Here is a 24,740-nt window from a genome sequence, read left to right as displayed (position 1 = left end):
CTTAATGTTAAGATCGTGGGGAGCATTGCTGAACAACGAGACCTTGGAGTGCAGGTTCATAGCTCCTTGAAAAGGGAATCGCAGGCAGATAGGATAGTGAAGGTATTTGGTATGTTTTCTTCATTAGTCAGTGCACCGATTATAGGAGTTGGGAGGTCATGTTGTGGCTGTGCAGGTCATTGGTGAGGCCAGTTTTGGAACAGTGTATGCAATACTGGTCTCCTTCGTATTGGAAGGATATTGTGAAATATTGAAGGGTTCGGAAAAGATTTATAAGGAATTTGTCAGGGTTGGAGGATTTGAGCTATAGAGAGAGGCTGAACAGGCTAGGGCTGACCACACAGAGGTTTATAAAATCATAAGGGACAATGTCTCTTCCCTGAGGTGGGCGAGTATAAAACTAGAGGCGTAGGTTTAAGGTAAACAGGGAACGATTCACACATAAGATGGTACAAGTAAGGAATGAGCTGCCAGAGGAAGGAGGAGGAGGAGGCTGGTACAATTACAACATTTAAAAATGCATCTGGATGGGTACACGAATAGGAAAGGTTCAAAGGGATATGGGTCAAGTGCTGGCAAATGGGACTAGATTAGTTTCTGACATCTGTTTGGCATGGATGAGTAGGACTAAAGAGTGCTGTACATCTCGATGACTCAATAGCTGTGAATGATAACATTTTTTGGAAATGGGGTGATGTGAATTGAGAATGGAGAGGGATTAAAAGTAAGTTATAATTGGTTAGTGGAATTTGACTATGCTTGTGAAAACTTCTCTCTCGAAATTGAGTTCCATGTGTGTCTAATTCAGCTGTTCTGTGACTGTGGAAAGTATGTTTTTCAATCTGACAGCGATAACATACCTGCTGTTTGTTAGAAGGAACTGATCACACTTGGTTTCATACCGAGAGAATGTTACATCGTCTTGCTCCTTCATGTAATTGTCTGGAGGAAGAGAGAAGAGAGAAGAGACATGCCCTGTGAGTCAACATTAAGTGAGTTTGACAGTATCAAACCTTTCAAGATAATATTCATTTTATAATCATGAGGCTGTATTTCTTTCAAGCCAGCATTTCAAACAGAATTACAGGTCTGACTCCATTCTTGGCCTGAGTTGCTCTTTGTCTGGTGATTGTAACAAAAGAAATCTACACCAATTCACTGAGAACCAGCTCCTAACCAACACCTCTACAACTCCACAATGGGGCTACCCAATACAAGTTTGTATCTGGATCTGAGAGTTTCCTTATCAATCCATACCTGTCAGTTCCTGCGAGGTGAATGTGGGAGTACGGCTGTCAACCTGTACCTGTCAGTATAGGCCGTGCAAATGAGAGAGTTAATATAGTTATCAATCTGTCTCTGTCCCTGTCACTCTCTGCAATGTCCAAAATGTATTTACTAGAGAGTGACAGGGAGAGATTGATAACTACATTCACATAGTATAAACTGACAGGTATAGATTGATAACTGAACTCCTATCCACATAGTAGAAACTGGCAGAAACTGATTGATAATATATTTTAAATAAATAGGATCAGTTCCTATGTGTTTCACCGATAGGGATGGAGAGTTTAGTTATCAATATATACTTGTCAGTTTCTGCCGTTATGAATGTGTGAATTTACTTAACAATCTTTCTCTAACAGTTTCTGCTGTGTATCTGACAGTGTAGTTATCAACCTGAACCTGTCAGTTTCAGCTTTGAGAATGGGTGTGTCATTCTCAGTATCTCCCTGCCAGTTTCTGCTGTATGAATATTAAATGCAGTCATCAATTTGTACCTGTCAGGATCTTCTGTGTGAATGTAGATATTGATCTACCTGTCAGTTTTAGCTATAATCAACTTCTCAGTGCAATTATCAAACAGTACCTGTCAGGTTTTGCTATTTGACACCAGAGTATCATTGTCAATCTGTTTCTACTGCGTCAATTTGAGACAGCCAATACCAATCTGTCCTGTCAGATTCTTCCCTATCAATATGTGACTAGTTCAGTTATCATTGTCTACCTGTCATTTTCTTAATTGTCAATCTGTACCTTTCAGACTCTGCTGTGTGAATACATAAATATAGTTATCATTCTATAGCTGTCAGTTTCTGTTTGGTGAATATGTCTGTGTAATTGTCAATTCCTGACAGTTTATGCAATGTGAATGTGTGAGCTGAACTTTCATCTGTCACCATCAGCTTCTGCTTTGTGAATAAGGGAGTTTAATTATCAATCCTTCCTGTCAGGTGCTGTAATGTCAGGGATTTCCTGTGACTGTAGCTATCAACCTGTACCTCTCCGATTTTGCGACATGAGGGTGCAGTTTTTCACTTGATATTATCTGATTTATTATTGTCACATGTACAGAGATACAATGAAATGTATTGTTTTGAGTGCCTTACAGGCAGACCATATCATACAAAGTGCATTGGGGTAATAGAACAGCATCTGGAATAAAGTGTTAAAGTTGCAGAGAAGGTGCAGAGAGAGAGATTAGTATTAAAATTTGAGAGGTGCATTCAAAAGTCTAATAACAGCAGAGAATCAGTTCTTGAGTCTGTTGGATGGTGTATTCAAACTTCTGTATTTTCCACCTGACAGACCAGGGTGGAGGAGCATAGAACTGGTGTCAGATGAGTCTTTGATTATATTGGCTGCTTTCCTGAGACAGGGGCAAGTATAAAGAGAGCCTCTGGATGAAAGACTGCTTTCAGTGATGGACTGGATTTTGCTCACAACTCACTGTAGTTTCTTGTGGTCTTGGGCAGAACAGTAGCTATACCACACCGTGACGCATCCAGGTAGGTAGTGCATCTATAAAAATGTGCAGGAGTCTTTATAGACATGGTGAATTTCCTTAGCCTCCTGAGGATATCTGCTTGGTGAATGAGTTTGGGTAATTGTCAATCTAAGCCTGCCAGTTTCAGTTATGTGAATGGGAGAATTTAGTGTTTAACAGTCTCTGTCAGGTTTGTGAAGGTTTTAGTTAAGTTTAGTTAAGAATCCTTCCCAGTTAGGCTCTGTAATGTAAATGTGAGTGTATTTATCAATGTTTGTCTGACAAATTTTCTTTTGTAAACATGTGAATGTAGTTAGCAATTTTCTCTGGTAGTTTCTGCTCTGTGAATATGAAAATGTAGTTATTAATCTCTAAATGAAAACCAAAAGAACTGTAGATGCTGGAAATCAGAACCAAAATTGAATTGCTGGCAAAGCTCAGCAGGTCAGACAGAATCTATGGACAGAAATCAGAATTAACATTTCCAGTCCAGAAACCGTTTCCTGAGAATTGATGGTAGCCAGGAAATGTTTAGTTTTTTTTTCTGCAGAAGGTAGGGTATGTTGAAGGGTTGGGAGTAAATAGTAGATGGATGTAGAATCCAAAGATCACGGTCAGACGAGGAAGGTGAATCACTATTAACAGGGACTGTTAGTGACTGTTGGTGTATAATAGCAGAACTTGTGATAACAAGGCCTGGTGTGAGGGATTCTGGGTAATGACACAGGAAAGCTCTTGCCCTAAGGTTGTAGAACTCAATATTGGGCCCAGAAGGCTGTCGGGTTCCCAACCAGAAAATGAGGTGCTGTTCTTCCAGCTTGCACTGAGCTTTAGCTGGAGCACTGCAGCAAGCCTCAGGCAGAGATGTTGGCCAGGGAACAGGGTGGTGTTGAAGTGACAAGCAACTGGAAGCTCAGGGTCTTGTTTTCTGGACAGAACGTAGGTGTCCAGCAAAGTGGACATTCAATCTACACTCAGTTTTCCCAGAATAGAGAAGAGCACATGGCAGCTAGGAGAATGCACACAGTCAGTTCTGTGGAAGGGTCACTAGACCTCAAATGTAACACTGATTTCTTTTATTATCAATCTCTACCTGTCAGTTTCTCCTGTGAGTATGAGAGTGTCATTATCAAACTGTACATGTCAATTTAAGTAATTTGAAACAGTTATCAATCTGTTCCTGTCAATTTCTGCTTTGTGAATGAAAATGCAGTTACGAGTCTTCCTCTGAAATGTCCTGCCATGTGCATTTGAGTGTGATTGAACAATCTGTCCCTGTTATATTCTGCTCTGTGTAACTCAGGATGTAGCTATGAATCTGTATCTGTCAACACCTAGTTTATAAATGTGCAAATGCATTTATCAGACTGTACCTGCCAGTGTCTGTAAAGTGTGTGTGGGGAGTGTGAGGGGTGTGTTTAAGTATCATGCCCTCCCTTTCCGTTTCTGCACAGTGAATTAGTGAGAACAGCTATCAATCTACACCTTTCAGTTTCTGTTGTGTCCACATGAGTGTTCAGAAATTGATCTAACCTTGTCAGTTTCTGCTGTGTGACTGAGAGTCAAGGGCTCAATCAGTACCAGCCACTTTCAAATCTTATGCATCAAAGTTGCTTAATGCACTGACAGCAAATAATATTATATGAATCCAATGATGACAACGAATCTATTGTCGTTTGCCTGAAAAACCCATCTTGTTCACTAATGTCCTTTAAGGAAGGAAACTGCCATCCTTATCTGGTCTGGCCTACATGTGTTTCCAGACCCACAGCAATGTGGCTGACACATAACTACCCCCTGGGCAGTTAGGGATGGGCAATAAATGCTGGCCTAGCCAGTGATGCCGTTGTCCTGTGAATGAATTTAGGAAAAATAATTCTCAGTGACTGTGACTGATTCCGAGATAGCAGATTTTAGGATGTTGCGATTGGCCCTGAATGTCTTCTGCATTTTCTGATTTATGAGAGGTACAGAATTGGTACGGCTATTCAGCCCATTGTGTCCCAAGTTAAACTTTCCAGTCCAGTAACCGTTCCTGAGAACTGACATGTTATTCTTCACCTGTTCTCCATTCTAGATTCTACTAACTGTTGGGATTCTGAACTTTATCCACTTATTGCCAGTATCTCTATATAAATGCTAATTTGAGATTAATTGTGCCGTTATCTGTCTTTGAATAACTATAGTGCCAGTTTTGTTCTGTGGGCAACAGTGTCAGGTAGAGTATGTGGATCTCATTGTCATGTTCAGCTGTGTTTGTTTTGGGTCTGAGTGTAGGATAAACTCGATCAATATTCACTAACCTTTTGTGATGAAGAGATTAATGTTGGATGAATATTTATCTTTGCCATGAATCTGAGTTTTATTGTATTCAGACAGTTTATTTTTTACATTTTATGTATACAGGAGCCTTTATCAGTTGCTGCTGGACACAAAGATGTAACATCTGACACTAACTGAAGCAAGTAATGGTTTGGTGAGTTAATTTAAAACTGACCATATTTGGAAATACCTGGGCCTAAATTTCATTTTTTTTCCCCCCTTTTTCCAATAACTGGCAGAGTGTGAGTGAATTTTCTGTTGTGCTGCCAATCTGGATCACTTGAAAGGAGTGGCACTGATCTCTATCACACTGACATTTTTTGGATGTCATCTTATGTTTCCAGTTCTGCATGTCATGGTCTGACACACTTTATGAGGTGGGTTTAATGCCTTATAAATCAATGTTTCATACATTAAAACGTATGGAAATGCTTCTGCATTACTCAGCCCTTCAACCAGAATGAAAGTGTGCAGAATGTGTGTGTGTTCATCAGCACCAGGCTCAGTGTGAGAATGAGATTCATTCACTCTCTGATACTAGATATCAGTGTGCTCCTTTATTCTTGGTGATTGTTTCATAGTGCTTCAGTGTCATCCAAATTGAAACACATCACTTTCATTAACTACTCCTGTACTTCAGTGTTCAAACTTCTGTTACTTGTCATGAAAGAGGTACTATCCATCGCCACTGGAGTCAGCTCCTGTCAGTGAAAGTGGATGTGTTTGTATATCTGTTAATCTCTGGCACTGCACATGTAGTTCAATAATGTCCACAGTCAATGTTCCTTAGTTGTAGTGCCTGTAGGATCCATGGACAGGTGCATGTGCAACACATTGCAGCAGGAAAGTGTGTATGCTTTTCTTCAGAGTCAAGGGGAGAAAAGCAAAGGACTTTTGTAACTCCTACAGTGCAGAGTCGAAATAGGAACAGTGGGGCTATCAAGGTCAGGTTTTCAGGATGCTATCAATTATTGCATCGTGACATATTTTACAAATAAATTAATGATCAGTATTAACCAAACCAATTTGCAATTAAGTGAACATTTCATCTGCATTCCAGTTGACTGACCTTTCCTTGTACAGACTGGACAGGATCTAGTGCAGTGGTCTAGTGTTGCTCTATGTTGTTTGGTTGGGGTGGGGAGTGGGGGGGGGGGGGGGGGGGGGGGGGGGGGGGGGTGGGGGGGGGGGGCTGGGGGGGGCGGATGTTAAGGCAAGGGAGGAAGGAGGAGGAGGAGGAGGAGGAGATTCCACCATTCAGTGAAGAATACTTGATCTGTCAAATTCAATTTATTGAACCATCAACTCTTGTTGGAAAAAAATTGAGCAGCTTGATAAACCTCCCAAATTTGGCTTTTTCTATCTTTTTTGCACTGCTTTAAATGACAACCATCTGATTCCATTGACTCCTTCTCAAAACTATACCCCGATTCCTTGCGTTTTTCTAATGTATCGACGGAAGAGTCAAAAAGAATGCAGGGCTCTTCACAGAAAATCAAAACACATTTTGAAATGCATATGGAATAGTAAAAAAAACTTTTTTGCTGGACAGAAGAAGAAAACAACTACAAAATTATGAAATGGAGAAACACACTCCGATACAGATGGGGACGACAGCTTCTCTGCTGCCATGACATTTTTAGTGGAAAGGGAATTCTGGTTAAAACAGATTAGAAATGTTAGTTTAGTTAACTATTATGTTGTTATACATTTTCTTTGATCAGTCAGACTTAATAATTTGAAGACACTGAAACTGATTTCTGCTCTCAGATCTCAAGTCAAAGAAATTTACAGCACAGAATAATGTCATGTTTTCTGCTAGTTGCAGTGTATATGGATCTTCATTACTGTTAGAAGTTGCAATGAGTATTTCAGGATAGTGTATGGCAGGAGTTTGTGGGTATAATTGAAGACACTGTACAGAGGTTCATCCCCAAGAAAAGAAAGATTATCCGGGGAGGGATTAGACAGCCATGACTGACAAAGGAAGTCAGGAAATCTATTAAAGAAACAGAGAGATCCTACAAAGTGGCCAAGAGCAGTGGGAAATCAGAAAGTTGGGAAGGCTACAAAAACAAACGGAGGATAACAAAGAGAGAAATAAGGAAGAAGAGGATCAAATATGAAGCTAGGCTAGCCAGTAATATTAGAAATGATAGTAAAAGTTCCTTTCAATTCATAAGAAACAAACGACAGGCAAAAGTAGACATTGGGCCACTTCAAACTGATGCAGGAAGCCTAGTGATGGGAGATAAGGAAATAGCAGGAGTACTTAAAAAGTACTTTGCGTCAGTCTTCACAGTGGAAGACATGAGTAATATCCCAACATTTAAAGGGAGTCAGGGGGCTGAGTTGAGTATGGCTCCCATTACAAAAGAGATAATGCTAGAAAAGCTAAAAAGTGTTAAAATTGATAAATCTCCTGGCCCCGATGGGATACATCCTAGAGTTCTGAGAGAGGTAGCTGAGGAAATAGCGGAGGGATTGGTTGAGATCTTTCAAAAGTCATTGGAGTCAGGGAAAGTTCTGGATGATTGGAAGATCACTGTTGTAACCCCCTTTTTCAAGAAATATCAACACAAAAGATGGAAAATGATAGGCCAATTAGCCTAACCTCGGTTATTGGTAAAATTCTAGAATCCATCATTAAGGATGAGGTTTCTAATTTCTTGGAAGAGCAGAGTCTGATTAGAACAAGTCAACATGGATTTAATAAGGGGAGGTCGTGTCTGACAAACCTGTTGGAATTCTTTGAAGAGGTGACAAGTAGGTTAGACCAGGGAAACCCAGTGGATGTGGTCTATCTCGACTTCCAAAAGGCCTTTGATAAGGTGCCACATGAGAGGCTGCTGAGCAAGGTGAGGGCCCATGGTGTTCGAGGTGAGCTACTGGTATGGATTGAGGATTGGCTGTCGGACAGAGGGCAGAGAGTTGGGATAAAAGGTTCTTTTTCGGAATGGCAGCCGGTGACAAGCGTGTCCCGCAGGGTTCAGTTTTGGGGCCGCAGCTGTTCACATAATATATTAATGATCTGGATGAAGGGACTGGGGGCATTTTAGCGAAGTTTGCCGATGATACGAAGTTAGGTGGACAGGCAGGTAGTACTGAGGAAGTGGAGAGGCTGCAGAAGGATCTAGACAGTTTGGGAGAGTGGTCCAGGAAATGGCTGATGGAATTCAACGTGAGCAAATGTGAGGTCTTGCACTTTGGAAAAAAGAATAAAAGCATAGACTACTTTCTAAACGGTGAAAAAATTCATAAAGCCAAAGTACAAAGGGATCTAGGAGTGCTAGTCGAGGATTCTCGAAAGGTAAACATGCGGGTTGGGTCCGTGATTAAGAAAGCGAATGCAATGTTGTCATTTATCTCTAGAGGGTTGGAATATAAATGCACCTTTGTGCTACTGAGACTTTATAAAGCTCTGGTTAGGCCCCATTTGGAGTACTGTGTCCATTTTTGGTCCCCACACCTCAGGAAGGATATACTGGCACTGGAGCGTGTCCTGCGGAGGTTCACACGGATGATCCCTGGAATGGTCGGTCTAACATACGTGGAACGGCTGAGGATCCTGAGTTGTATACTCACTGTTTTCCTTCTCGGCTGCCCCTCTGCTCGCCGTCACTTCCCCTGCTGCTCCCGCTCTTTCTGTGAAGACAGAGAAAAGAAAAACACCGCTGCCACTACAGGTAAGTAATTTTAAAACAAACTGCCTTCCCTTAGCTGTCGTCTCCTGTGTTCGCTTTTACTCAGCCGCTGCTCCCACTCAAAAAAAATCTTGCCTAACTTGACTTACAGCTGAAAAATCTTCTGTCTTCCTCCAAGCAAGTATTTGAATGATGAAGACAATGTCATATTTCCTAAGTACAAAGCCAAGTGTGAGCAGTTGCTTCAAACAGACAGCAGGTATGTTACCACTGTTAAAGCAGAAAGCATTCTTTCCACAGGTACAGAGCTGATTGGATCAGACTTAGTTTGAGCTCAATTTCCAGAGAGATATCCAAATGAGCAAACAGTCAGACACAAGAGGCCTTTCTTTGGCTGTGTGTGGGCCTGCTGAGGGAGGCAGAGTGGGAAGGAGCTGCTGTGGGACATTCTTGGGGTTTTTACTACCCTAAACACTGATGGAAAGTCATTATTTGGCTTCTGTTTCACGCTTTTTGTTGTGAGTAGACATTGAAGTGTTGGGAAATAAAGGGCAGTGATCTAAATATGATAAAAGTGCCCGTTGTTCTTCCTTCAACAGATCGTGTTTTTTTGGGAGCTGAATATTGAACTGTGTAATCATTCTATTTTTGGAGCTGTGCATGTGTTGGTTAGTTTTCTTTCATCTGAGTAAACTGTTTCAGAATTTCGCAAACAGAAAAATACTGGGAGGAGCTCAGTGTTGCTTTGTAACCAGACCCTGCTCTGTTTAAAAACAGAAGTATCATGATCATGATCTGAAAGTTGCGTTGATCGGTTGATGTCTTTCTACTCAGATATCATGATATCTCTCTTTTTCTTCCTGCAGGCAAATGTTTGATGGACCAAGATAATGTAATATTTCCTCAGTACAAACCAAGTATGACTATCTGCTTTTACCAACCAGCAGGTATGTTACAGTTATCAGATTGGAGAACATCCTTTCCACAGTCAGTGGATTGAGTCAGATACACATTGAGCTCAATTTCCACAAGTATGCATTCAATCTGAGTCTGACACAACTAATGAAATATTTTTAAAAATATCTCCTTACTCAATGCACAACAGCACAGCTCCAATAAATTCCATTATGCATAGCCAGGTATCATTTGCAACATCAGAAGAGGGATAGACTGTATCCTCATATGAAATATACATTCAGAAATTACATTAATCCACATATAGTAAAGGCAATTTTAAAGTTACAATCAAGGTGAACAAACAACTCCTGTTGTAACAATGTAACAGCAAGGAAATAAAAAGAAGATGTTGAGTGCAGATGCAGAAAGAAACTTTGATAATTTCAGTAACTGAGAAAGTCAAAATTACATTTATGATAAATCATTGCCCTGGAAAAGACACAACAGTTAAACTCTATGTAAATTCTGAATGAACCTCTGGGCCAAAGCCTGATGTCGAGACAGTGCTCATCGTGTGTGTACACACCCACAACCACCATCTCCATCCCACCCCCATATGTGTGCTTGCGCGCTCGCACACCATTCTATCTCCCACAGAGCTACCGACTGATTAACAACAGTGGGCGGCACGGTGGCACAGTGGTTAGCACTGCTGCCTCACAGCGCCTGTAGACCCGGGTTCAATTCCCGACTCAGGCGACTGACTGTGTGGAGTTTGCACGTTCTCCCCGTGTCTGCGTGGGTTTCCTCCGGGTGCTCCGGTTTCCTCCCACAGTCACAAAGATGTGCGGGTCAGGTGAATTGGCCAAGCTAAATTGCCCATAGTGTTAGGTAAGGGGTAAATGTAGGGGTATGGGTGGGTTTCGCTTCGGCGGGTCGGTGTGGACTTGTTGGGCCGAAGGGCCTGTTTCCACACTGTAAGTCTAATCTAAACAGTTTCAAATTTCTACACCATCCTGAAATACACATTACAACATCTAACAGTGATGAAGATCCATATACACCGCAACTAGCAGAAAACATTTTATCAAACTGATTTTTACTCTCTGATCTTAAGTCAGAGATCTACAGCACAGAATATGTCTATTGAAATTATTAAATCTGCACTGATCAAAATAGTCTATAACAACACAGTTGATTGAAAGGGATTAGAATTGTTAATTTAATGAGTATTCCATTTCCATAGATTTTTCATGGCAGCAGTTGAAGTTGTCATCCCCATCTGTGTCATAACGACATTCTCTATTTCATCATTTTGTAGGATTTTTTTTTCAGTCCAGAAAGAAAGTTTTTCTTATTGTGTCTTTCAAAATTTGTTTCAAGAAATCTATGAAGAACCCTGCATTCATCTTGACTATCTCTTCATTAAACTATAAAAAACATCAAGGAATCAGGATATAGTTTTGTCAAGGAGTCAATGGAATCCGATCATTACTATTTAAAGCAGTGCAGAAAGAAAGAAAAAGCGAAAATTGATAGGTTTGTCAAGCTGCTCCTGTATTTTAACCACCAAGAGTTGGTTGTTCAATAAATTGAATTTGACTGTTTAAATATTCTTCACCAATAGTGGAAAATAAAATACCTTTTGTTTTCCCCCGCCCTACCAGAGAGCAACACAAGAATACTGCTCATGGCTTGCACCAGATCCTGTCCAGATTGGTAAATAGAATAGAATTGGCCACTTCTCTTTTCTGCACAAGGAGCATTGTCTTCAGTCAGCTGCAATGCAGTTGAAGTGTTCACTTAGGTGCAAATAGATTTGGTGAATAATGATCATTAATTCATTGGTAAAGTATGTCACAATACAAAAATCGATAGCATCCTGAAAACCAGACCTTGATATCCCCACTGTTCCTGGTTAGACTCTGCACTATAGGAATGACAAAAGCCTATTGCTTTTCTCCCCTTGATTCTGAAGAAAAGCACAGATGCTTTTCTGCTGTAATGTGTTGCATGCTCACCTGTCCATGGATCCTATAGGCTCTAAAACTAAAGAACATAGGCTGTGGACATTATCCAACTACAAATACAAAGCCAAATATTAGCAGATATAGAAACACATTCACGTTCACTGACAGGAGCTGACTCCAGTGGCAATGGATGAAACCTGATTCATGTCAAGTAGCAGAAGTTTAAACAATTAATTGTGCTTGCAGTTACTAAAAGTGTCATGTTTCAATTTAGACGACACTGAGCCACTGCGAAATACAATAACCAAGAATAAGGACCGCATTGGTATCAAGTATCGGAGACTGATCGATTGAATTTAGTTCTCAGTCTCAGCCTGGTGCTGATGTAAACACACTTTATCCACACTCCCATTTTGTTTGAGGGCCTGAGTAATGCAGAAACATTTCCGTACATTTTATTGAATGAAACACTGATTTATAAGGCATTAAACCTACCTCAAAGCGTATCAGATCAAGACATGCAGAACTGGAAACACAAGGAGATATGCAGAAAATGTCAGTGTGGTATAGACCAGTACCGCTCCTTGAAAGTGATACAGATTGACAGCACAATAGAAAACTCACTCGCGCACTCAGCCAGTTAATGGAGAAAGGGAAAAAAGAATGAAATTTAGGTCCAGGTATTTCCAAAAATGGACAGTTATAAATTGACTCACCAAACCATTAATCGCTTCAGTTAGTATTAGATGTTACATTTTACAGTGTCCAGCAACGACTGATAAAGACTCCTGCATACACAAAATGTAAAAAAAATCTGAAAACAATAACATTCAGATTCACGGCAAAGTAAACATTGAACCAACATTAATCCCTCGCTTACAAAGTGTTAGTGAATATTGATCGAGTTTGTCCAATGCCCAGACCAAACAAATACCACTCAACGTGTAAAGAGAATGAGATTCACACACTCCACCTGATGCTGTTGCATACAAAACCAAACTGGCACTATAGTTATTCAATGGCAGAATACTGCAGAACTAATCTCACATGAGCATTTACCTTGAGATACTGGCAGTGAGTGAATGAAGTTCAGACGCCCAACAATTAGTGGAAATTAGTATGGAGAACAGATGAACAAGAGAAGTCCCAGTGCAGACACAATGGGCTGAATGGCTGTATCAATTCTGTGACTCTGCCATAAATCATAAAATGCAGAAGAGTTTAAGGCCCAATCACAACACCCTTTAGAAACTACTATCACAGAATGAATCTCAGTCACAGAGAATTCCATTTCCTAAATTCATTCATGGGATGAGGGCATCACTGGCTAGGCCAGTATTTATTGCCCATCCCTAACTGCTCAGGGGGTAGTTTTGAGTCAACCACATTGCTGCAGGTGTGGAGACACAAGGATGGCAGTTTCCTTACAGGACATTAGTGAACAAGATGGGTTTTCCTGACAATCAACCATAGATTCCTGGTGATGATTGGACTCTTAGAATATTATTGGCTGCCAGAGAATTAAGCAACTTTCATACATAAAAGAGTTGCCAAGAAACTGCCAAGTATAGATCAATTCCAAAACACTCGTGTGGATGCAAGAGAAACCGACAGATGAAGATTGATGGTTGCTGTCACATATTCACTCTGCAGAAACTGAAAGGGAGAGAATGATACATATACATGCGCACATGCACGCGCATGCACACACACAACTCAACTAACACATTTACTTAGCAAACACTGACATATACAGTCTGCTTAATGCATTTGCACATTTATAAAGTAGGTATGTTGACAGATATAGATTCATAACTCCATCCTGAGATACACAGAGAGAATATAATAGGGACAGATTGAACAATCACACTCACATGGCAGGACATTTCAGAGGAAGATATTTTCATCATCAAAACTTATTGGAACAGATTAATAACTCTCCCTGTTTCAAATTGCATAAATTGGCATATACAGTTTGATCATGACACATGTTTACAGCACAGAAACTAACAGGGAGAAATTAATAACGAAAATTGCTGAAAAATCACAGGTTTGGCAGCTTTGGTGGAGGGAAATCAGACTTAACATTCGAGGTCTAGTGACGCCTCTTCAGATCTGATTTTGTGCATTTTCCTAGCTACCATTTGGTCTTCTCTATGCTGGGGAAACTGGGTGTAGATTGGGTGTCCACTGTGCAGAACACTTACATTCTGTCCAGAAAAAAAATGTCCCTGAGCTTCTAGTTGCCTGCCATTTCAACCCACCACCCTATTCCCTGGCCAACACCTCTGTCTCAGGCTTGTTGCAGTGCTCCAGCAAATTTCAGTGCAAGCTGGAAGAACAGCACCTCATTTTCTGCTTGAGAACTCAACAGCCTTCTGGACTCCATATTGAATTCTATAACTTCAGAGCTAGAGCTCTCCCATATCATTACCCAAAACCACTCTCACCACGCAGTGTTATCATAGGGTCTTCTATTGTACACCAAAACTCACTAACAGTCTCTATTAATAGGTATTACCGTCCTCCTCTGACTGTGATCCATTAGTTTATCTGTCCAACTGTTCTTCCCTCTCTTTGGATTGTATGTGCATCCACCATTTACTCCCTTACCCTTCAACACACCCTATCTTCTGCAGAAACTCTAATATTTTCCTGGCTACCATCTCTTCAAAGGAAGGGTCACTGGACTGGAAATTTTAACTCTGATTTCTGCCACAGACTCTGTCATACCTGCTGAGATTTTCCAGCAATTTGTTTTAGTTTCTGATTTCCAGCATCTGCAGTTCTTTTGGTTTTCATTTAGAGATTAATAACTACATTTTCATATTCACAGAGCAGAAACTGCCAGGGAAAATTGATAACCACATTCACCTGTCCACAAAAGAAAATCTGTCATGCAAATATTTGATAAATGCACTCACATTTACATTACAGAGCCTGACCGGGAAGGGTTCTTAACTGAACAAAACATTCATGAAGCAAAAACTGACAGGGACTGTTGAAAAGTAAATTCTCATATTCACATAGCAGAACCTGGCAGACTTAGATTGACAATTACCCAAACACATTCAGTATTGAGTACAGTTATTGGGAGGTCACCTTTCAGCTGTACATGACATTGGTTAGGCCACTGTTGGAATATTGCATGCAATTCTGGTCTCCTTCCGATAGAATGATAGTGTGAATCTTGATAGGGTTCAGAAAAGATGTACACGGATGTTGCCATGTTTGAAGGATTTGAGCTATCGGAAGAGGTTGAATAGGCTAGGGCTGTATTCCCTGGAGCATTGGAGGCTGTGGGATGACACTTTAGAGGTTTATAAAATCATGAGGGGCATGGATAGGATAAATAGACAAAGAGGGTCGCACTTGTATGGAATGACCTGCCGGGAGGAAGTGGTGGAGGCTGGTACAATTGCAGCATTTGACACATCTCGATGCCTTTTAATGAATAGAACGGATTTGGAGGGATATGAGCCGGGTGCTGGCAGGTGGGACTAGATTTGGTTGGGATATCTAGTTGGCATGGACAAGTTGGACCGACGGGTCTGTTTCCGTGCTGTACATCTCTATGACTATGACTCTGACATTCACCAAGCAGATTTCCTCCCATGGCTAAGGGAATTCAGCATGTCCATAAAGAATTATGCAGATTTTTATAGATGCACCACAGAAAACATCCTATTTGGATGTGTCACAGCGTAATGTGGCTTCTGTTCTGCCCAAGACCACAAGATACTACAGACAGTTGTGATTAATCCAGTCCATCACTGAAAGCAGTCTTCCATCCAAAGGCTGCAATTCCACTTCCCCCTTCTTGGGAAAAAAATCAACAACATAAAAGATCCATCCGACCCCAGTTATACGCTCCTCCCCCCTGGTCTGTCAGGTTGAAAATACGGAAGTTTGAATACACCATCCAACAGATTCAACAACTGCTTCTCCGCTATTATTAGATATTTGAATGGACCTCTAAACTTTGATGCTAATCTCTGTCTGCACCTTCTCTGCAGCTTTAACACTGTATTCCGGATTCTGTTCTGTTACCTTGATGGACTTTGGATGAGATGATCTACCTGTAAGGTGCACAAAACAATACTTTTCAATTTATCTCAGGACATGTGATAACAATGATCAAATTAAATTAATAACTGCAGTCTTATGTTCATATAGCAGAATCTGAGGGGAGAGGCTGATAACTACAGTCACACAAACTGACAGGAAAAGATGAATAAATCCACTCAAAACACTGGAATTACAGAAACTGACAGGGTAATATTGATAACTAAACTCTCACATTCACAAAGCAGAAGCTGATAGCAACAGATGAAAACTCCGCTCACACATTCACATAGCAGGGATAGATTGACAATTACACAAATATATTTGCTAAGCAGAAACTGACAGCGACAGATTGATAACTATATTTATGTATTCACGCAGCAGAGTCTGAAGGGTACAGATTGAGTTTCACTCACTTTGTCAAAGATGAAATTGACAGGTAGTGAATGATAACTGTACTCCCACATTCACGTCACTGAAACTGACCACTACAGTTTGATTAATACACCCATTTTCACAGCAGAATCTGATGGGTACTGATCAATAACTGTATTCACATATTGACAGGAAATAAACTGACATGGACAGGTTGGTATCGTCTCTCTCAAATTGACGTAGTAGAAACAGATTGACAAAGAAAATCTGGTGTCAAATAGCAAAACCTAACAGGTACTGTTTGATAATTGCTTTCACACACATTGGTATAGCTAAAGCAGACAAATAGAGATCAATATCTACATTCACACAGAAGAAACTGATGGGTACAATTTGATGACTGCATTTAATATTCATACAGCAGAAACTGACGGGTAGATACTGGTAATAACACTCGAGTTCTCATAGCTGAAACTGACAGGTTCAGGTGATAACTACACTATCAGATACACAGAAACTGTTCAGGACAGATTGGTATGTAAACTCACACATTCACTGGGCAGAAACTGACAGGTACATATTGATGACTAAATCCTCACATCCCCATCAGTTAAAACACAAGGGACTGATTTTATTTACTTAAAATGTATTTAACAACCAGTCCCTGCAAGTTTATTCTGTGTGGATATGAGTTTAGTTATCAAACTATATCTGTTAGTTTATATTATGTGAATGTGTGAGTGTGGTTATTAATCTGTCCCTGTCAGTCTCTGCAATGCCAAAATGTAAATATATTTACCAGAGTGTGACAGGGACAGATTGATAACAACATTCACTCACACATTTGCACGGCTTATTTTAACAGGGACAGGTTGACAGCTGTATTCCCACATTCACCTCACTGGAACTGACAGGTATGGATTGATGAGGAAACTCTCAGATCCAGATATGCACTTGTATTGGGGAGCCCTATTGTGGAGGTGTAGGTTAGTATCTGGTTCTCAGTGAATGGGTTTAGATATTTTTATTACAATCACCAGACAAAGAGCAGCTCAGGCCAAGAATAGAATCAGACCTGTAGTTCTGTTGGACTTGCCGGTTTGAAAGAAAAACAGCCTAATGATTATTAAATGAATGTTACATTCAGAGGTTTGATACTGTCAAACTTAATGTTGATTTACAGGAGAAGACTCTTCTGTCTTCCTCCAGACAAATACTTGAAGAACTAAGACACATTCCCTCAGGGCAAAGCCAAGTGTGATCAGTTCCTTCTAACAAACAGCAGGTATGTTACCGTTGTCAGACACTAAAGAACATCCTTTCCAGAGTCGCAGAGCAGTTTGAATTAGATGAACATTAAGCTCAATTTCAAACAAAGAGTCAAATACCACCAAGGAATTACAATTTTTAAAATCTCTCTCCAGTCTCCATGCACATCACCCCATTTCCAATAACTGTTATTATTCACAGCCATATAGCATAGGTTTATACAGCACAGAAACAGACACTTCAGCTGGGCTCATCCATGCCAACCAAACATCCTGAACTAATCCAGTCTCATTTGCCAGCACATAGCCCATATTCCTCTACACCCTTCCTGTTCTTGTATCCATCCAGGTGCCTTTTAAATGGTGTAATTGTACCAGTCTCCACCAATTTCTCTGGCAGCTCATTCTATACACACACTACATCACATTGAAATAATTGCCCTCCAGATCTCTTTTAAATCTTCCCCTCTAACCCTAAGACTATGCCCTTTCGCTCTGGACCCCCCTACCCAAGGGAATAAATGGTGTCTATTTATCCTCTCCATAGCTTTCATGATTTTAGAAACCTCTATTAGGTTACCCCACCGAAAGCAGCCTTAAACCTATTCAACCTCTCCCGATACCTCAAATACTTCAACCCTGGCAACATCCTTGTAAATCTTTTCTGAACCCCTTCAAGTTTTACAATATCTTTCTGATAGGTAGGAGACCTGAATTGCATGCAATATTCCAACAGTCACAACATGATTTCCCAAGTCCTGTAATCAATTCACTGACCAATAAAGAAAAGTATACCAAACTTTCTTCACTATCCTATCAACCAGCAACTCCATTTTCAAGGAGCTGTGAACCTGCACTCCAAGGTCTCTTTATTCAGCAACACTCCTTAGGGCCTTATCATTAAGTGTATAAGTCCTGCTAAGATTTGCTTTCCCAAAATGCAGCACCTCACATTTATATAAATTAAACTCGATCTGCCACTTCTCAGCCCATCTGATCAAGATCCTGTTGTAATCCGAGGTAATCTTTGCTGTCCATTACACCTCCAAGTTTGGTGTCATCTGCATACTTACTAACTTTCCCTCTTGTCAGATGGGTCAGTGGGCTGAGGAGTGGCAGTTGTAGTTTAGTTTACATACATTTTTAAAAAGCAAACCAAGACATGAATTCCACACTTAATGGTAGGGCATTGGGGAGTGTTGGTGAACTAAGAAACCTCAGTGAGCCGGTGAAGATTTCCTTGGATGTACTCAAACAGGTTTATTTGGAAGCACTTGCTTCAAAGTGCTGTTCCTTCTTCAACCACCTGATGAAGGTCAGTGCTTCAAAAGCTAGTGTTTCCAAATAAACCTGTTGGATGAAAACCTGGTGTTGTCATTTTTCACTTTGTCCACCCGAGCCCAACACTGGCACCTCCAAGTCCATGAAAGTAGTTGCACATAGACAGAACGGTGAAAAAGGCATTTGACATGCTTGCCTTTATTGTTCAGAATACTGAGTGGAGGAGTTGGGAGGTCATCTGGTGGCTGTGCAGGATATTGGTGAATCCACTTTAAAGAGATTGTGTATAATTCTCATCAGCCTGTTACAGGAAGGATGTTGTTAAACTTGAGGTGGTACAGTAAAGATTTACAAGGATGTTATAGAGATATAGAGTCATACAGCATAGAAACAGACCCTTTGGCCCACCATGTCCATGATGTTCAACAAACACCAAACTGCATTCGTCCCATTTACCTGCACTTGACCCATAGCTGACTACACCCTGGCTTTTTAAAGGTATGTCCAGATGCTGCTTAAATGCTGTGAGAGTACTCAATCACCTTCTCAGGCAGAATGTTCCAAACTTTACCCACCCTTTGGGTCAAAATATTTTTCTCACATTTCCTCTAAGCTGTTTTCTCCTCAACTTCACCTTGTGCCCTCTGGACTTAGACACATCCGTCACGGGGAGAAAGATTCTCTCAATCTACTCTGCCTACATTTCTGATAATCTGGTATTCTTCAGTCAGATCGTCCCTCAGCCTCCTCTGCTCCAAGGAAACCAAACTCAGCCTATCCAGTCTTGCCTCATAATGGAGACTTTCCAGCCCACTGCACCCTCTCCAGTACATCCTTCTGACAGGGTGTCAGCCATAACTGCACACAGTTTTCCATCTGTGGCTTAATCAATGTTCTATAAAATTGTAGGAGAAAGTGAGGACTGCAGATGCTAGAGATCAGAGCTGAAAATGTGTTGCTGGAACAGGAACCTGCTGCAGGAAGGATGTTGTTAAACTTGAGGTGGTATAGTAAAGATTTGACCTGCTGCGCTTTTCCAGCAACACATTTTCAGCTCTATAAAATTGTAATAAGACTTCCTTTCTTTTAAATTGTACAGCTCAAGTAATAAAGGCCAGCATTCTGTATGCCTTCTTCAGCAGCCTGTCTGCCTGTGCTGTTTCCTTCTGGGATCTATAGACTTGTATACCAAGGTCCCTTTGTTCCTCAGTACTCCCTAGGGACCTACCCTTCATTGTGTAATTCTTTCCCTTATTAGACCTCCTAAAATACATTATATCATACTTATCAGGAATATCAGAGCCATTGTTCTGCTGGCTGTACTCAGACTGTAGCCTGAGACCGTCCCCTTCGCTGTCAACAGTGCTGCCAATTTTCATGTCGAAGAAGAAAGATCAGTACAGCACAGTCACATGCCCTTTGCCCTCCAAGCCTGCACCAACACAGTTTGCACTTCCACACTAAAATCTCACCCAGAAACACAGTAATTGTACCTTGTACATTCACATCCAAGTCGTTAATGTACATAATGAACAGCAAGTGTCCTAGCACTGATCCCTGTGGGACACTGCTGGTCACAGGCTTTCAATCACAAACACAACCCATCACCATCACACTTTGTATCCTGTCTGCAAGCTGATTTCAGATCCAGTTTGCTTAAGAGTCCAAGAGCCAATCTTAGACCAGTCTTTTATATGGGACTTTGTCAAAGGCTATCGGGGTGGCCTGTACCTGCCAGAATAGAGTGGCCCATATCTGTTAACACAAACTGACCGATAAATGGAAAGTGGAATTAAACAGCAGGACATGAGAGACAATGGCAGAAACTAAGCACATCAGCCTGTTCACACACAGTGAGGCAAAATGATACAATTCAACAAGCCATTCAGAGGACAGTGAAAAGGACCCAGCCTGTTCCCATTCGAAACAGTTCTGACCAGCAGATCTAAGGTCTGGGAAACGAGTAACTCCAGCCACATTAAATGAAAGGGAATTGTACCAGTAAATGAACAGGCACCAGATGTTCGATACAGCCAATTAATCCCCTAAAACAACTGAGGGGGGCAACAGCTAAAGTTATACTACTCCGTTTCATAACTGTATGAATTTACACATTTTAACTAACTTTAAGAGAAATCAAAATTACAAATTTAAAGCAAGTAATGCAAAATTAGCTGTCTTCTGTTTTTTCTTCATATATAATAAGGACCATGGGGCACGTAAAAAGAGCAATAGAATTTGATTAAAATTAAATACAATGAATAACAGCATTCAGGATGTCCCTCAATATAAGCTAGACTGACAGAAACCCGAAGGAGTATAGCAAGTAACTCTGGAATGTGAACAAATAGGAGACATAGAAAGATCCCAAGGCCGAGCGATGACCGTATCTGCTAATCACCTTGAGATCATGTGAACCTGGAGCTGTCCAATGGATGCCCATCATTGATTAGGTGTCTCATAGGATAGGGTATACAAAGTAAGATGGAGGAATATATTAATCACATTGTATGTGATTGTTCACAGAAAGTGTACAATAATTACTGTTTTTTTTAATGTAAAATCAGAGTGTGCCATGCATCTCTCCTCCGAGTCTCAGGGGAAGATCCTTTGGCCCTCTCCCTGCACTAATCGGTTTCTGCTTGAAGAAACACCTACCACTTGCCTGAATCCTGCCTGCTTCCTGAGTCTTTCTTCTCTGGTCAGGGGTTATGCTCCTTCAAAGGCCTTATTGTTGTCCATGTAAACTATATCAACTGCACTACTCCCATCAATATATTTCATTGCCAGGACGAGAGGGTTTGAGTTATGGGGAGAGGCCGAATTGGCTGTTGTTTTTCCGCCTGGACTGTCTGAGGCTGAGGTATGACCTTATTGAGGTTAATAAAATCATGAGTGACATTGCGAGGGTGAATATGCAAGGTCTTCTTTCTAATGCTGGGGAGTCCAATAATAGAGGGCAAAGGTTTAAGTTGAGATGGAAAAGATTTAAAAAACACTTGTGGGGTTACTTTATCATTGCAGAGGGTGGTGCTTGTATGGAATGAGCTACCAGAGGAAGTGGAGGTGGTGGGTACAATTACAATCTTTTGTAGACACCTGGATAGGTACATGAAGAGGAAGGGTTCAGAGGGAGACAGACCAAATGCTGGCCAATGGGACTTGGTCAGATTAGGATCTCTGGTCAGCACTAACAGCTTGGACCAAAGGACCTGTTTCTGTGCTGGACAACTGTATGACACTTTGAAGGCCTGACCTTGATATCACTCCCAGTTCGATTCCGCATAATCAGAGTTGCAAAAGTCCATTGCTTTTCCCACCTTGACTTTTAAGAACAACACAGACTTGTTTTTGTGACAATGTGTTACAGTTTTACTTGTCTGAGAATCCTACAGATACAAACAATTACAGAAAATAAGATCTTTCCTATTCACTTCAGGAAACAAGAACTGAGAACGCTCCCTTGTCCCACTCTGCTAACTGGCTGTCCACTTTACAGCAAACATTTAAACTGTTCAGTAACACAATGCAGGAAGACTGAGCAGGGTCAAGTGAGTATGGGCAACCTCCCTGTGTCATAACTGTTCCTTTCAAAAATCTTTTTTAATACCTAAAATCAGTGTGTATACACAATGGAGAATAGCTGGAGGAGTCAACATTAAATTTTAGTGTCCAAGGTCTTCATCAGACAAGGTGGCTCTACTCTGGCAGCCTGTCACATCTGAGCAGAGGTTTGAAGGACCAATCCCATTGAATAGCACAGACTGACTGATAGATACTAATTCCCAGGTACACAAGCCATACAAGTGAATGGAAGAGCAGAGCAAATAGTTTCTGACTGCGCCAGTTATTGTCCTTATTCATGTAATGAAGGGTGTGAAGGAAACTGATTTCTGGACTCGACAAAGAATGAGATAGTGCCAATTCACATTGGGTATAGAATAACTTGCAAAGCAGAGAAATACTGTCGGGTTAGTAGGTCCACAGGCAAAAGTAGAAAAATCATGGCTACAAGGATCGCATGGTTGGGAGAGCTAGCATTTAATTAATGAAGTTAAACAGGACAGGGTAAGAGTGAAATATGTCAGTCCCAGTGTACAAGTGAACTTCTAATCAAACTTAAGTGCATGGCGTCATATTAGTCACAAAGTTATCTCCACTTGTTTGTTCAGAAATAATGAACCCCACCACCCCAACCCAACCCCCACTATTGCATGGTCACAATGCATTCCAGATAAGTAGGGAAAGAAGTAAATGAACTTTCAGATTAATTATTCCTCCAATTATCTTACCATGGTTGAAGCTTGCTGTCTGACTCTCTGACTGTATGTAATTCATGTATCGATTCTGTTTGTCCAAACTGGAGGAATTGGATAGCACGCCAAGTGTTAGAGTGAAACAAATATTGCAATTTAATTCATTTCCACAAAGTGAAAACAGAACACATCTCTTACAAAATGACTGAATAAATGCTTTGTTTTCAAGTGGTCCAAAGGGAAACGAAATATTGACATGAAAAGTTACACATTCAGACAGATACCCAGAGATTATTGGACACAGAATGAAAAAGCTCTCATAAAATGGTCTTGTTATAAACATGTGAACAATAATTCACATGTTCAAAATACATATTCAGAATATAATTTACAATCATAAACCCTCCCATAGAATAGAAGTTGTGGAAATGGTCCAAACTACTCTATACTGTCAGAGACTGACAATGGTATAAAATCTCCCATTTTCTTTTACATAGAATTTCTCTAGTGCAGATAGAGGTCATTTGGCCCTCCCCCTGCAACAACTCTCCAAAGCGGATCTCGCCCAGATGTAGACCCCCAACCGAGATATTGATAACAATGTTCAAATTTTAACAATGCTGAAACAGACATGGACAGATTGATAATTAAACAATCACATTCACAGAGCAAAAACTGTCATATTCACATAGCAGAAACCAACAGGTACAGGCAGATAACTTCACTCAAGTATGCACATCACAGAAACTGACAGGGAGAGAGCGACAACTGTGCTCACATATTCACGTGGCAGAATCTGCGAGTTGCAGATTGATACATAGGCTCTCATTGTAAGTATAAAATGGTTGGGCATATTCTCACTGGAGATCGCAGCACAGTGTCTCAGTGATTAGCCCTGCTGCCTCACGGCAACAGGGTCCCAGGTTCGATTCCAGCCTTGGGTGACTGTCTGTGTGCAGAAGCTGATATTCATAGGGTGTGGGAGTGGAGGGCAGTGAATCCTACCTGAGTCTGTCCAAAGTAGAATCCAGTACGTTCAAAGCTGTAGGTATACATGAAACACATTCTTATGTCAATGGATGACAGGATGAATACCTTAGAGAGTAAAACAAGTTACACTTATACAGGTTTGAGTTACAGTCCAGTAACAACATACTGACATGTAAAGACTGAAAACGGATTTACAAAAATGCTTTACATCCCAGAAACAGACGGCGCAGATTGGTGTTAGAGAATGTGGTGATGGAAAAGCACAGCAGGTCCGGCAGCATCCAACGAACAGGAGAATCAATGTATTGGGCAAAAGCCCTTCATCTCAACGTTTCAGGCATAAGCCCTCTGATCCTCAGCATCTGCAGAACTCACCTCTCCTTGGGGCACAGATTGCAGGAATATTACTAAGTGGCTGGCAAATAGTGTAACATATTACAGCTTACATCTGTGCTTGATAGTACAGAATAAAACCTCTCTTGAAATAACACTATTTGACTATTACACGGAGGAGCAGAGTCTGAATGGACAGATGTTGAGTTAATCCAAAATGTGTAAATAAGGACGCGACAGGTGCAGAGTTAAATTGACACATATATTGCATGCTAACAGTTGCTGGTTAACAGGCATTCGCATAACACTGAGAAATGCTATAAATCCCTACATGGAGCTGCACGATGCCTAAGCAGTTATTGATAAGTCTCTGGGCCCATGGTTAACAATCAAGTTCTCAGAAATATATTAATTCCACACTCGAGATGTGACTCAACTCTTGACTCAAGAAAAGTATGGCACAGAAACGTTTTCTTTCCATTTCTCTTTAACTCTGGGCGATTGAGAATGAGTTCAATCCACCCCAAGCGTAGAGAACACTCACGGTCAGGTTCCAGCAGATTGTGTAACTT

General features: G+C 40.8%; 1 protein-coding gene across 1 annotated transcript in view; it reads left to right on the top strand.

Moving 5' to 3' along the window:
* Positions 1-24,740, top strand: part of LOC132837100 (histone H4) — a 1,051,674-nt gene that overhangs the window by 919,091 nt on the left and 107,843 nt on the right. The gene's annotated exons all lie outside the window — the stretch shown is intronic.

Source organism: Hemiscyllium ocellatum, chromosome 49 (genome assembly GCF_020745735.1).
Source record: "Hemiscyllium ocellatum isolate sHemOce1 chromosome 49, sHemOce1.pat.X.cur, whole genome shotgun sequence".
NCBI lineage: Eukaryota > Metazoa > Chordata > Chondrichthyes > Orectolobiformes > Hemiscylliidae > Hemiscyllium > Hemiscyllium ocellatum.
The sequence above is the reverse complement of the archived record's forward strand: the minus strand, read 5'-3'. Positions and strand labels throughout refer to the sequence as shown.